This window comes from Stylophora pistillata, chromosome 3 (assembly GCF_964205215.1).
Source record: "Stylophora pistillata chromosome 3, jaStyPist1.2, whole genome shotgun sequence".
NCBI lineage: Eukaryota > Metazoa > Cnidaria > Anthozoa > Scleractinia > Pocilloporidae > Stylophora > Stylophora pistillata.
The window spans coordinates 28,539,085-28,552,595 of record NC_142521.1 but is presented as its reverse complement, the minus strand read 5'-3'; the positions used below and the strand labels follow the sequence as shown (position 1 = coordinate 28,552,595).

Here is a 13,511-nt window from a genome sequence, read left to right as displayed (position 1 = left end):
CGCCACACATTCTACATTTGACATCGTTCTTGTCCGTTGTTCCAGTCTTGCAGGCCATGTAGACCTTTGTTGGTGCGAGCTGTTCGTACAGTTCCATGATGCCTGCGATACAGTGGGTAGGAGCACATTGCCATTTATTAAGCCATGCAAAACAATTTTCAAGGCTCAGTTGATCATCTTGCCATCTTGCCATCTTGCTTTTAAAAGACTTCCTTGCCACTGTTGATCTTCGACTTTTTTGACTAGTTTCTCATTTACAACTTTCTTTATATGCTTCTTGGTGTGCATATCTTTGGTAGCTATCTCTGGTTCTTCTGTTGGGCTACATGATGGTTCAGTGGTATTCAAGTTCAGAGTTATATCCAGTTCTTGTGCAAACTTCTTCGAGTCAGTGATAAGAGAGGAGAGTCCCTTGACTATAGCACATTCTTCAAACTGTTGCATAGATTTCATCTTGGGGTCTAGACTTTCAAAGAGTTTAACTGCTGCTTTGATCTTGATCAGCTTATACTCTTGTTCAATGGCTCGTAGTCCTCGTCCTCCTTTCTCCCTAGGTAGATATAGCACCGCTATGGAGCTAAGTGGATGACACCCTCCATTTTCGCAGATGATCTTTCTTGTTTGTCTGTCCATGTCACGCAACTCAGCAAGTGGCCAATGCTGGGTCCACATGGGGTATGTGAGTGCTGGAAGTGCAAACTGGTTTGTAGCAAGGACGCGGTTAAAATCAGATAGTGGGCTCGTTCAGATCACGGATAGTCTTCTGAAATACACCTTTGCTGCCTCTTCGAGTGCTTGCTTCTCGTCTTGCATAACTCATTCTTTAATCCCCAGAAACTTGTAGTTGGATCCTGACTCGAGATTCTTGACCACTGACGTCTCGTTGAGTTTGACGTCTTTGGCATCTTGAACTTGTTTACCTCTACGTACATGAATAGCGCTACACTTTTTTGGGTTCCAGTGAAGTCCCATATCTTGCATTGCAGTGCAGGTTGATCGAAGTATCTGATTTAGTTTAGTTTCAGACGCAGCAAACACTTTCAGATCGTCTACATAAAGTAAGTGTGTTATTCGAGCTGATAAGGGCTTAGACAGTCTGTATCCCTCTGTAGCATTCAATATCCAAGCAACAGGGTTAAGGCACAGTGTGAAAAGGCGTGGGCATAGGGCGTCAACCTGAGGCAGTCCCTTGTGAAATCTGATGGTGGTAGACGTTACGGTTCCTTGCTTTGTAGTCGCTACGATCTGGGTATTCCAGCTTGCGCTCAGGTGTTTTATGTCTTTACCAATCCAGGCGGGTACCCTGTGTACTTCCATCATCTCAATCAACCAGTTATGACCAACAGAATCATACGCTTTCCGAACATCAAGCCATGCCATGCTTAAATTGCGTTTACCTCGATGACAGTCCTGAGTGACCATCCTATCAATCATAAGGTTGTCAGTCGTTCCACTACAGCCAGACTTCGCTCCCCTCTGTTCGCCTTCCATAAGGTCATAGTCATTCAGGTGTTTATCCAACGGGGTCTGGAGGCATGAGGTAAACCACTTATAGATGTTATTCAGACAGGTTATGCGTCTTTGATTTTCACTTGAAAAGTCTCCTGGTTTAGGTATTAAGCGTGTTTTACCCTCGGAGAACCATAGTGGAAAGTCTTCGTTGTATTTAGAGATGGATTCAAATGCACGGGTAACCCCCTCATGTAATGAACTAGCGCGCTTCCACCAGAAGTTAACCAATCTGTCTGGGCCAGGTGCACTGAAGTTTCGTTTCTTGAGTAAAGTCTTGACGGCCAGTGGGGTTTCTAGATTCCAATCTCGTTCTACGGTAGTTGGTACTTGTTCAGCGATAGCTTCTTTCATATCCAGCAGCCATTCAGTTTTCTCGTTACCAGATCTTCTCTCGGCATTTCATCATAATTTTTATTATTATTATTATTATTATTATTATTATTATTATTATTATCATTATCATTATTATACGAACTAGTAGTTGCTTTCGTGATTTTTATATGTAGGTCGTTTTTGTTATCACAGTTAGTTTGGGTCTGATACGAGTCTGATCCTAGAGAACCGAATTATTATGATTATTATTGTCTTAGATGTTTATCAGACATTTTAAGCCTTTAAACATGATTTTTGTAAAAAAACGCCTGGTGTCGACAAGTTTTTTATCATTGCATCGGATGGCCTATCGGGGGGTTGTGAGGGTTGAAGACGCGGTTAAATTGTTCATAATCATCGACGAAGCAGAAGAAGAAACTGAAAACTGGAAGGTGCAAAAATGACACACCAGTTCCAGAATTAAACAATGACTGTAATCAATTAAAGTATGGCCGCTCAATAGAAGTTTGACTGCATGTAGACAGTTCGAACTCGGTTAATTATTCTACTATATTTTTTCTCTGCCATGCATTTCTAAGATCAGAGAGCTTTAAACAATGTCCGTTGCGGAGGGGAACAGAAATTTTGGTACATTTGGTTCTTATATGAGTTCTCAACTGTTACCCCAAGTCCTAAGTACAAGTAGTTAGTGTCCTTTCTATGCAGTAGAATTAAAGATCATCATCTATTGTCATGGAGGGGAAGTTGCTTGGGGGAAAACGTTTCCATTTCCAAACAATAATTTTAAATAAGCTACTAAGCTTGTGACAACATTCTCACTTTAATAAACATGCCACATATTCTCATTGGTTAATGAATACATTCAGCTTTTTTGCAATGTGTGACAGTGAGAAGTTACAGGTTTTCATTTCTTTGCTATTTTCAAAAGAAGCTCCTGATTCAGCACAGTTTTCCAACATTCGTTCCACACATGTAAATCTTTAATAATTCTCTCCATAATGGTTCAGACAAGCATTGATATTTAAACTTGGTAACAATACATGTTTACTAGGCCTTTATTTGGTAGACTACAACTCCTTTTCAGTTACTTGTTGGATTTTGGTTAATTCATCACAATACTGATATACATGAAAAATTACACTCTTGATTGGCTGACAACTGCTAGGCGTCTTTTTCATGTATCACTAGTAATTACTCAAGTACAAACGTAAACCAACTGGTAGGCTCAGCAACAATACATCACACTAGAAACCAATCAGACTGACACGAAGTAGGCTGTGCTAATTGATACATATTGTAGCTGACCGAGATAAAAGCTTGAATGTTTTAGGTATATTGATAGAAACTGACAAAATTGCATTCCTGAGTAAGATTTCAGCTGGAGGACAAATTTTGATAGCATGTCAAGTTGACCATTTACATGATGATGTCAAGTTCACCTTTTCATTTCATGTCTCCACATAGCATGAATTTGGGAAACACACTGGCATAAAATAACAATTATTGGTTTTCACCCCCGTGACCTATACCTTGACAACGGTTCCTACGCTGCCATATTGGTGTCGTATAATTCAAACATTTAACGTAAATTATCAAGCCTTAGAGGCATTTTTCATCATGGTTCATTGTGTTATGGTTGATTGATTTCATAATAGTGGAAATAATAGTACTATCAAATAGTACTATCATAATAGTACTATCAAATGTTTCAAGAAGGCCATGTTAGATTTTTTTAAGAATAGTTATAAACGATTAGAACATTTTATCTTATAGTTTTTATAAACTTTGTAATTTTAGATTTTTAGCTCTTGATCTTTTTCCATAATTAATTAGTTTTTAATCTTTTCAAGTAATTATTTGTAATATATTTTAAGAGGGCCACTGGTTTGTCAGTTTTATACTGTTATGTGTTTTACCCTCTTTAAATAAAGTTGATTATTATTATTATTATTATTAAAGGCGAAAGGTATAGGGTTTTATAGGATTCCAGTAGTAGTTACTAACCAAGGAGAAAAAGTAGAACAGCTAAGGAGAGAACGAAGAGAAAGATGGATCGCCGCCATTAGCCGCAACGACATCACTTCGAAGGATGTCCTCATTAATGAAAGAGTCTTTGGACGGCATTTCGTGTCAGGAGAATCCGCAAAACCCTAAGGGATAAGTACAACGTCGACTGGGTTCCTACTTTGAATCTCGGGAAGACAAAATATCGACAGGAAAACCACGACATTATAGACGCAAGAGCTAAACGAGCGAAGGAACGCCGTAAAAGATCACTCGAGCGTCAAGAACGCAAGGCAACTGAGAAACGGAAGAGAATCGATGTCAGTGGCCTTCCCGTCCATGATATGGATTTCAGTGATCCTAAAGAAGGATCTTCCAAGGAAATTGATTCTTCTGAGGATATTTTTGACCAAGATTACGAATTGCAAGACCACACTTGCTCAACTCCCGTTGACAGTTCAACTCAAACCCAAGTTAATGTATCTGAAGCTATGACTCAAACCGAAGAGTTTGAATATCTTTTCAAAGAATCGTACAAGCCAATTCATCAAGATTTTTTTGATTCTGTTGAAAAAGTTCGCTTTTAATCTGGACTGCCTTCAATGGATATCTTAATGACTGTCCTTGACTTTGTGTCACCACACATCAAACGAAGAATCCAAACATTTAGCCTTTTCCAGGAAATGATTATTGTGCTGATGAAACTGAGACTAAATATGCCTTATCAAGACTTAGCCTATCGTTTTCAAGTATCTGTGGCAACAATATCAAGAATATTTTCATCATGGTTACCAGTGATGGATCAGCATTTGTCCCCACTTATTTACTGGCCTGAAAAGACACCAGCTAAGGAAGACAATGCCTTTTTGTTTCCAACAAGCCTTTGGAACCAAAATCACTGTTGTTATTGACTGTTTTGAAATTTTTATCGATAAGCCTAAAACTTGTTAGCTCGAGCTCAGACATTTTCGTCCTACAAGCATCACATTGCTATCAAAGTACTGATTAGTATTTCTCCCCAAGGGGCTATTTCCTTTGTGTCAGAGGTACGGGGAGGACGTACCTCTGATAAGTTCTTGACGGAAAACTGTGGCACTCTTGGAAAACTTTTGCCAGGTGACATGGTTATGGCAGACCGTGGTTTCACAATCGCAGAAAGTGTTGCTCTCCAACAGGCAAGACTCGTGATACCAGCCTCCATTAAAGGGAAGGAACAGCTGGATCCCATTGATGTGGAAAAAGCAAGAGCTCTAGCAAATGTAAGGATACATGTTGAAAGGGTGATTGGTTTGCTGCGTCGCAAGTATACCATTCTTCAAAGCACTCTTCCCACTGATTTCTTGAACAATGAAAGTGGACAAGATGAAGTACCAATCATTGACAGAATTATCAAAGTATGTTCAGCTCTTGTAAACCTGTGCCCACCTATTGTACCATTTGATCAGCTCCATACTTCATACAGTACTATTATAATCATATATTGTAGCTAATGAAATGAAATGATATGACGGGGTGGACAGTCTATAATTTAAGAACTATTGTAACACTACGAAAAGAGAGCAAGTGACTGGGAATGAGCACTAAACAGTGCTAAATAATACATTTGTACATTCGTTGAGAGTGTCTCACCTTTCCGATCAGCACGAATTTCTCACCTATGACTTTCCTTTGAACACTAGAGATAAAACCCGAAACCATCTGGTTGTAGGCCTCCACGCTTTTGAAAGCTTTGAAGTGTTTCTTTGTTTAATAACTCGTATCGATTACCAAATAGCACAGAAGATCTGTAGGTTCGATTGGTGGTAAACATTGTGGATCTAACTTTGCGTCAATCAATGTAGCGGGATCGATCCCCACGAGTGATATTTTTTCTAAATATCGTTGTTGAACATGTGGCTCTAGTCGTTTTAAATAGTCGTTAAAGGTATATTGCAAATATCTTCCTTTTTTCTTCCTTCTTGATGTTTTGATCAGAAAAATTTTCCAAATCGCGCGACATATTTTAAAGAGTCACACACCAAAACACTGCATTTGGACATATGCTAATAAGCTTCTGCGACACCAATATGGCGGACGCCTAATTTGCATATGCTGTGACGTCACGTGCAAAACCAAGAATATCAATAATAAGAAAACTTAAAAGATTCTGGTAGTTTAAATCATATGATACCATCATGCGCTTGCCTGTACATTGAACTTTGTTGTGTTTAAGTAATGTCTCTGATTACTGTTCCTGAAGTCTATTATGGTGACACTTATCTTTACTGAACTTTCTGTTGAATAAAACCTCCAGGTCAAATTGCGAATGTTATTGGGTTAAAAGTTATTAACAGTTTTAATGTAATGTTACCTCAGAGTACTACCTAACATATGATTCATTAATGTATTGCTTGTGTTCTGATCTTGTTATGCAACTATCTTTTTTCCCTAGATTCTTCCACTTCCAACCCCATATCCACCTACCTGAACTAAATTTTCTGTTCTTTATTGAAAATACAGTCCCACAAAACCCAAATACAATAATTAGAGTACACATTTTGCTCTCAACCGACTGAAAATAGAATTTTGTGCCCTAATGGATAATAGAAACCTACACTCAGCATTGATTTTCACTATTGCTCAAATAGTGCTTTACTGCGAAGGATCGTGCACATATACACTCAGCATTGTGTTACTTTACAGGTATGCATTGTCCAAAATTAGTCATACATTCAAACCAAATCAACCTCCCAATGGCTTCCAGTGTAGATTATATCATTTCCCGAACGCTTCGGCCCTTCTGACAAGTTCTGTCCTCGTGCACTGGTACACAAAATGCCAAAAATATTCACATGAAATGCTTCCCTAGAGTTAATTTCACATCACTTGCCTTGGAAAAGACAATCAACCTACAAACTTCAGCACTCAATTCCACTTCGTTACGTAAACAAAATCATGACTGAATCTATTAGGCCGCTGTGGGAGATGATGCTGACGCTTTTTGTAGTTTCTAAAATCTCCAGGTTCCATGTGCAATCTTTGTTGTCAAAATGAGGCCTCCATAAATCGATGATACGAGAGTGACTCCCAATCCTGGATTACTGCAGTGGTGTCTTCCATAGAGGTGGCAAAGGAAACGGGGGTTATAATGTCTACAAAGGCAAGCTGGAAGAATAGTATTGGACAATGCCTATTTATCCACCGAACAGATGTTTACATACCTACATACATAAATAGGTTAATTTACCACTCCTCATAGGGGCTTTTCAGGGCCAAAACCCACCCATCCCACCCAGGGGAGGACATCCACCACACAGTAATCTTGTGCGTGGGAAATTGACGTCTCCTACCCCTAACCCTGCAAGAGACGGGGCCTACGGCTTATTCGTCCTTATCCAAGAAGACTAGAATATCTATCTATTTCTTAATTATATTGGTTGGGAAACTCTTGCCAAAAGAAGAGAAATCCACATCATTAAACTGGTAGAAAACTGCCTTAAGGGACTGGCTCCAAGTTATTTTACTAAATATTTTCAATCAAAAGGACATGATATTCATGACTACAATAATAGGAATAAGGACAGATTATTTATTGACAGAGTTAAATTAGAATCAACCAAAAGAGCATTCTTTTTATAAAGGGGCCAAAATCTTTAATGATTATCTATGAATAGAGTTCTAGTTCTCCTATTTCTTTTTATGTTCTTAGATTGTGTATGTGGCTTCTGTGACTTTTACACACTTTTTTTCCCGCAGGACCGATGTTGATAGCAGTTTTTCATAGCTGAATTGGTTATCCTGCATAAATATACACCGAATGAAAATATGGCGGAGCACTCGGGCAGACCGGGCCGAGCTGCGCGAAGCCGAGGCTAGTTAGGCCTCGATGTATTTTTTTTCACAAAGGGTCAGTAGAAACTTCAAACATTGAGCGTAGTGATAGTCATTTTCGCGATGCCCACTCATTGCTGTGTCCCTGAATGTAACCAAAAAAGTGTAAAATCGCCAATGGGAGAGAAAGTATCTATTTTGGAATTTCCAAATCAATCTTTAGTGAGGAAGAGGTGGATTCATGCGATCCGACGAGACGAAGGAATATATAAATATCTGCGTTACGAAGTTTAGCAGATATTTGTTTTCTGCACGTTCTGTATGGAATGTGGTCCTCGCTAAGTACGCATTCCGGTATGTCTCTTGTGTGTAGTTGTTTGCATAGTGCTATATAAGTCTGAGGTTAACTGGTATTCATCCTTCGGGTTGTGAACGCCATCGCATACAGAACTTTTTTCAGTTCATCGACCAGAGTAGCGGACCTTCTCTTTCCTTGGACGCGGCAGACGTCGGTGTGGCCGTAATGGATGCAGCGATTGGCGAAGCGATTCAATCTGCTGTTAACGCGTCGGTCGGTTGTTAAACAGATAGCCTTACTGAAGTGATTGAGGCAAGGCTCGGTAGTTTTGCTCGACGCTTTTCCGAAGAAAATGGCGCCACCGTCGAGCAAGCCGTCAAAAAGGCCCACCGTGAAAACCATACATGTAAAAGAAAGGGAAATCAACAGCTGCTTGATCACGAGCTCGAGGTGCTGGATAAATTTGATGCGGCAACGAGTGCTCTAAAGAACAAGTCGTACGACAAAGTGAAAGCCGCCTTGGAGGAAGGTACGGGTATCGTATCCAAGCGCATACAAGCCATTAAGTTAGCTGATAAAAGCGAGTTTGGTTGGCAAACCGTGAACGAGTACCTGTCAGACGAGTTGGCGTCAGACTCAGACGACGAGAAAAGGATGTATCGCGCGGAGAGGAAAATCAAAGATAAGCGACGTCGCCAGCCTCGCCCTTTCACTCGTGGAAGTTCCCAGCCTACCGCTTGGAATGTTTCTTCAAATTCACAAAGGCCTTTTGCAGGCGATCATGCAGTCCGTTAGGATTCAAACCCTCCCCGACGCTTGGGTCCCTGTTTCAAGATAAGTATGTCAATCTTTTTTGCTTGGTTCAGTTCACTCGCCCGTCTTACTTCTTTGTTTTTTACTTCGGATTGATGGCGTTGCTCGTAGCCCACAATCCAATGTTCTCCATGATTTGTTGTGTCTTGTTTTCATTTAGTTTTATTCGCTTAAGTTAGTGCAGAATATATAAATATCTGCGTTACGAAGCTTAGCAGATATTTGTTTTCTGCACGTTCTGTATGGAATGTGGTCCTCGCTAAGTACGCATTCCGGTATGTCTTTCATCCTACAAACTTTAACCTGCTTTCTTTTCAATTACGTCTTCCAAAGTACTGCTTCGCCGCAAATTTGAGTGCAAGCTATTGCTGAGAGACGTGTTTCAAGTTTGTTTGAAGTTTGAGTCATGTGATTGATCATTCGCACGTGGGCTCCCCGCTGGCGCATGTGACCTTTACACCGGAAATAAAATGTTATGATTTCCGAATTTCTCTGTTGTTCAGCTCTGACATTATACCAAAACAATTATTCGCCTCAGGTTCGGTGAATAATTGTTAAATATAAAAAGATGAGTTTCTGGAGTCGGACTAAATGTTCCAAGGCAAGTATTAGGAAATTTGAATATACTTAGAGAAATGGAGGGCACTAATGACAGTGATGAATTATCAGTAGAACAGACACGAGTAACTCTGCTTGTGAAAAGATTTCTCAGTCAAAGACAAGAGTATAATAATAATATTCCAAAAGTAAGTCTAGAGCAGCAGGAATCTGATGAAGAGGAGGAAGTTATAGCAAGTATCGATGAAAGAAATTTTAGAAAGTTACCCGAGACATCAGGTCATGATTGGCGAAAGTTTATATTGATTTCTGGTAAACCTGAAACAGGAAAAAGTTTTGCTGTCAAGCATGCAATAAGAACAGCATTACAAGCACAATATCGTGTATTGTGTTCCAACTGGAATGTTATCAACATCATATAGAAATTCTACGTTTTCGGCTAATACTGTTCATAGTACTTTCCAATATCCAGTGCATGAAACAGAAAGACCACAGATTAACTGGGATCTACGAAACAATGATCTAATTGTTATCGATGAGATTTCAATGGTGTCGGCTAAAATCTTCCAGCACGTAGTAAGCAAATTGCAACAGTTGCATGTAAGACCAGTAGTACTACTCTGTGGAGATCAACAGCAGCAGAAAAAAATAACCACGTTTGATGGTAAGACTAAAAGCACTGAAGGAATTTTAGAGTCGCTCTTTATTCAGAAATAGTGTCGTAGTGAGCTTTTGCAACAGCATAGATGTGTAGATCCTGTTTTCAATGAGTTTCTTCAGGTGCTGCGATATTTTTAACCAAGTTTAAACACGATTCGTCAGTTTGAACAAGGACGTGTCCTACTTCAAAAGGAGCCTCGTGATATTGACATCTTAAATGTTTTAAAAGAATATCCTGAAGCTTTGATTTTAACTTTGACTCGGGCTGCAACTGCAAGAGTGAACAGAGTAGCAGTGAATAATCTATTTGAGCAAGGTGATTTTCTTGGACATATCCGATATAATGATCATGATGAATTCATTCCACTGTTCAAAAACATGAGAGTAGTAATCACTCAAAACAGGAATAAAGAATTAACTGTAGTAAATGGTCAAACTGGAATAGTGATAACAATGCATAATGCGACAGTCTTTTAAAAGCCACCAAATGATAACATAGTTGCTATTTATGCTGTTATTCAAAAAGTGGAAAATGAAATGAGAACAACATATCCCATAGTACCAGCTTATGCTTCAACTATCTGCAAAGTTCAAGGACAGAACTTAGGAAAGGTGATACTCTGGTTAGATTCAGCTTTTGTGCCAGAAGGTGCAGCTTATGTGGCAATTTCACGTTCAAGTTCAAGTTCATTTATTTGTTTAAGCAGGTTGATTAATTGGCAGCTGTAATAGCTGATGTGGACCTGCTGTGCTAACCCACCCATCCCACCCCAGGGGCGGACATCCATCACACAGTAATCTCGTTGTGTGGGAAATTAACGTCTCCTACCCCAACCCTGCAGGAGACGGGACCTCCATTTATTCGTCCCTATCCGAGAAGACTAGAATATCTAACCATTTCTTGATGTTATAGAAAGGTAGCAAATTCTTCTCAATTACTTTAAGACCTTGAGTGTTGGTCCGGCCGGGGCTCGAACCCTCGACCTCCCGCACTACAGTCCAGCGCTCTATCCACTGAGCTAAAAAAACTTGATGATTTACCCTTTCTGACATAGACTAGTCCAGAGCAATATCATCCAGTACTTCAAAGCAGAGAATAAGCATTGCATTTACTCCTTTGTCTAGGTAAAAGTGTATTCTCCTAAGAAAACGCCGAGTTCACCCCTGTCCGGTCAAAGGGGAGTTAACTATTTTAATCATTTTCCGAGGCAAAGGTTAATTCCTTACGGCCAGGTATCTGAATCGACACCCGATAAAACCATGGTAGACAAGGCGAATCTCATAAATTGTGAATATCTTCTAAGACCTAAGATAGGCATGAGCGAGTTTGCTGAAACTGTCCAAACCAACATGTTCACAGTAGAAAGTAAATTAGAAAACATGAATTCAGATTTGATTAGAGATGAAGTATACAAACTTGACAAGGTGATCAATGTGTTCAACACAAAGAATAATCGTACAGTTACCAACAAAGATGTACGTAATGCCCTCAAGTATTTCATTGAGGATAATTCCGATAGAGATCAACTGTTCGATAACTTAGGGCAGCTAGGGATGATGATGTATAAAATCGGAAGTCATCAGAAGCAGGTTAGGGCCCTAATAAGAGATCCCAAGGTCTATAGTTTTAAATGTCAAAACCTTAATGCTTCAGAAGGGTTTAAGTCCGGCCCTTCTCTAACAACATTAAAGGATTATCATTATTAATGTTCGGTTTTCACTTTACGTCCATAATTCGCATCGCCTTGGAGAAATTTGTTTGAGAAATTTGAATGGGGTAACATTACCATTCAAGAGGAGCTGGGAAGAGAAACATTTGGCTCTGTTTTTTTGGCTACTTTTGCTAAAGGAAGTGTGGTGATAAAAAATTGAATGGAGAGTCTACAGAATGTAAACAGCGGCTCGAAAAAGAAGAGGGGATCCTCAACGAAGTAAAAGGACACAGACACATCTGGATCTTTGCCGAATTCCTTAACTTCTGTGAGGATCCATACTCGATTATGATGGAGTACATATGCTTTGACTTCAGCCATTTTGGAGTTGACAAGATTGTAAGTTCCCTGGAGGATTATTTACATTTTGTTGACTTCGAGTTTTGTTTTACATCATTCGCAGATGTGCTAGTGTTATGTGCAAAAGACGTTGTCTCCGGGTTAGAATATTTGCACAAAAACGAAATTGCTGAAAGAAAGTTGAAGCCTGGTAACACGTTAGTTTCCAATCAGCATTACACCAAAACAAGTAGTGATTTTGCCAAATTCTATGCTGAGTGCCCTATTATCTGTAAACTAGCAGATTCTAGCCTCAGCAGATCTTTTCAACTTCAAACAAAGTTGTTTCTGCAATCGAAGACTGCTACAACGTGTCAAGGTACTCCTATATACATGGCTCCAGAGATTCATTCGGAAGACCTCAACCTGGCTGCCCAAGAAGACCTAATGAAGGCAGATATTTGGTCTTTAGGACTAATGATGTTTGCTATAATAAATCCAAATTTAAGCCATCGATATGCTGCTGAATTTGAACGGGCACCATTCACCAAGAAGGGCCTGAAAGACTTGCTAACAAAGCAGCAACTACCCAGTCACCACACCAAGTATGAAAGTCTTCGTGCAAATCAGTGGTGGCAAATCGAAGACGTTTTCCAGTTCTGTGCAAAGTTTGATCCCAGTAACTCAACCCACGGCAACCCAAGCAGTAAGCCTCCTTGATAAAAATCAGCCAGAGGCGAGGTTATCGGTACGTAACCTGTCAGTGAGTCAAACTTCTGCTCTGGCACTGGAGGACGATGGCACAAACAGCTGTGCATTTCTTACAGTACACAAAATTATAGATACATAACCAGTAAACTTATTAATTTAAGTGAAACAGAGGACTATGATAACCACAATGGAGGAATGGTACCCTATTGTTTTAGGGAAGAGTCCAATTTGATACTAAACTAATAGTCCTTCTCCTTTATCTCTGAGGCCACGGAGACACAAGGAAATAAGCTATTTTATAGTTTTGGTGTCAGTGCCCTGGCCTTCTCATTTTTAACATGTAAATGATCGTGTTCCGGCCGGGCTTGTCAGCACGTGAATACTACGATTTGCAGAAAGGTTGGATAGATTGAAAGGGGGTGTGGGGGGGAGGGGCTAAAAGGCTAGAACTTTATGGGGTATTAAATCACTGAGACCAACCTCAATTATTACTATTATTATTATTGTAATAATTGTAAAATATGTTTATTACTATTATAAAGAACACTGAGTTATCATCATTACTACAAATTTTATACGTTCCAGAGAAAGTTGATGTTACAAGGGCAAAGGTACAGGAAATTGCTGAACATGTCATTGCAAACCTTCCAAGGCAGATTAATAAATATAGAAGGCTCGATCAGTATTATGACATCTCCGAGGCAAAGGCAAAACTAAAAGATCTGGAACTCTTGTGTCTCGATTACCAAATATCAGAAGAGTGTGTATCCCTGAAGACTGTGCTTTCAGATGGTGGAAGAACAGAACTGACCAATGCTTTG

At 39.6% G+C, this 13,511-nt stretch overlaps 3 pseudogenes; 2 read left to right on the top strand and 1 right to left on the bottom strand.

Annotated features, from left to right (window-relative positions):
* LOC148735445 (uncharacterized) overlaps positions 1 to 1,207 on the bottom strand; it is a 1,905-nt pseudogene extending 698 nt beyond the window's left edge.
* Positions 1,208 to 4,451: 3,244 nt separating this feature from the next.
* On the top strand, positions 4,452 to 5,339 carry LOC148735444 (uncharacterized; annotated as a pseudogene).
* Positions 5,340 to 7,792: 2,453 nt separating this feature from the next.
* LOC148735443 (uncharacterized) lies at positions 7,793 to 8,920 on the top strand (annotated as a pseudogene).
* Positions 8,921 to 13,511: the final 4,591 nt, after the last annotated feature.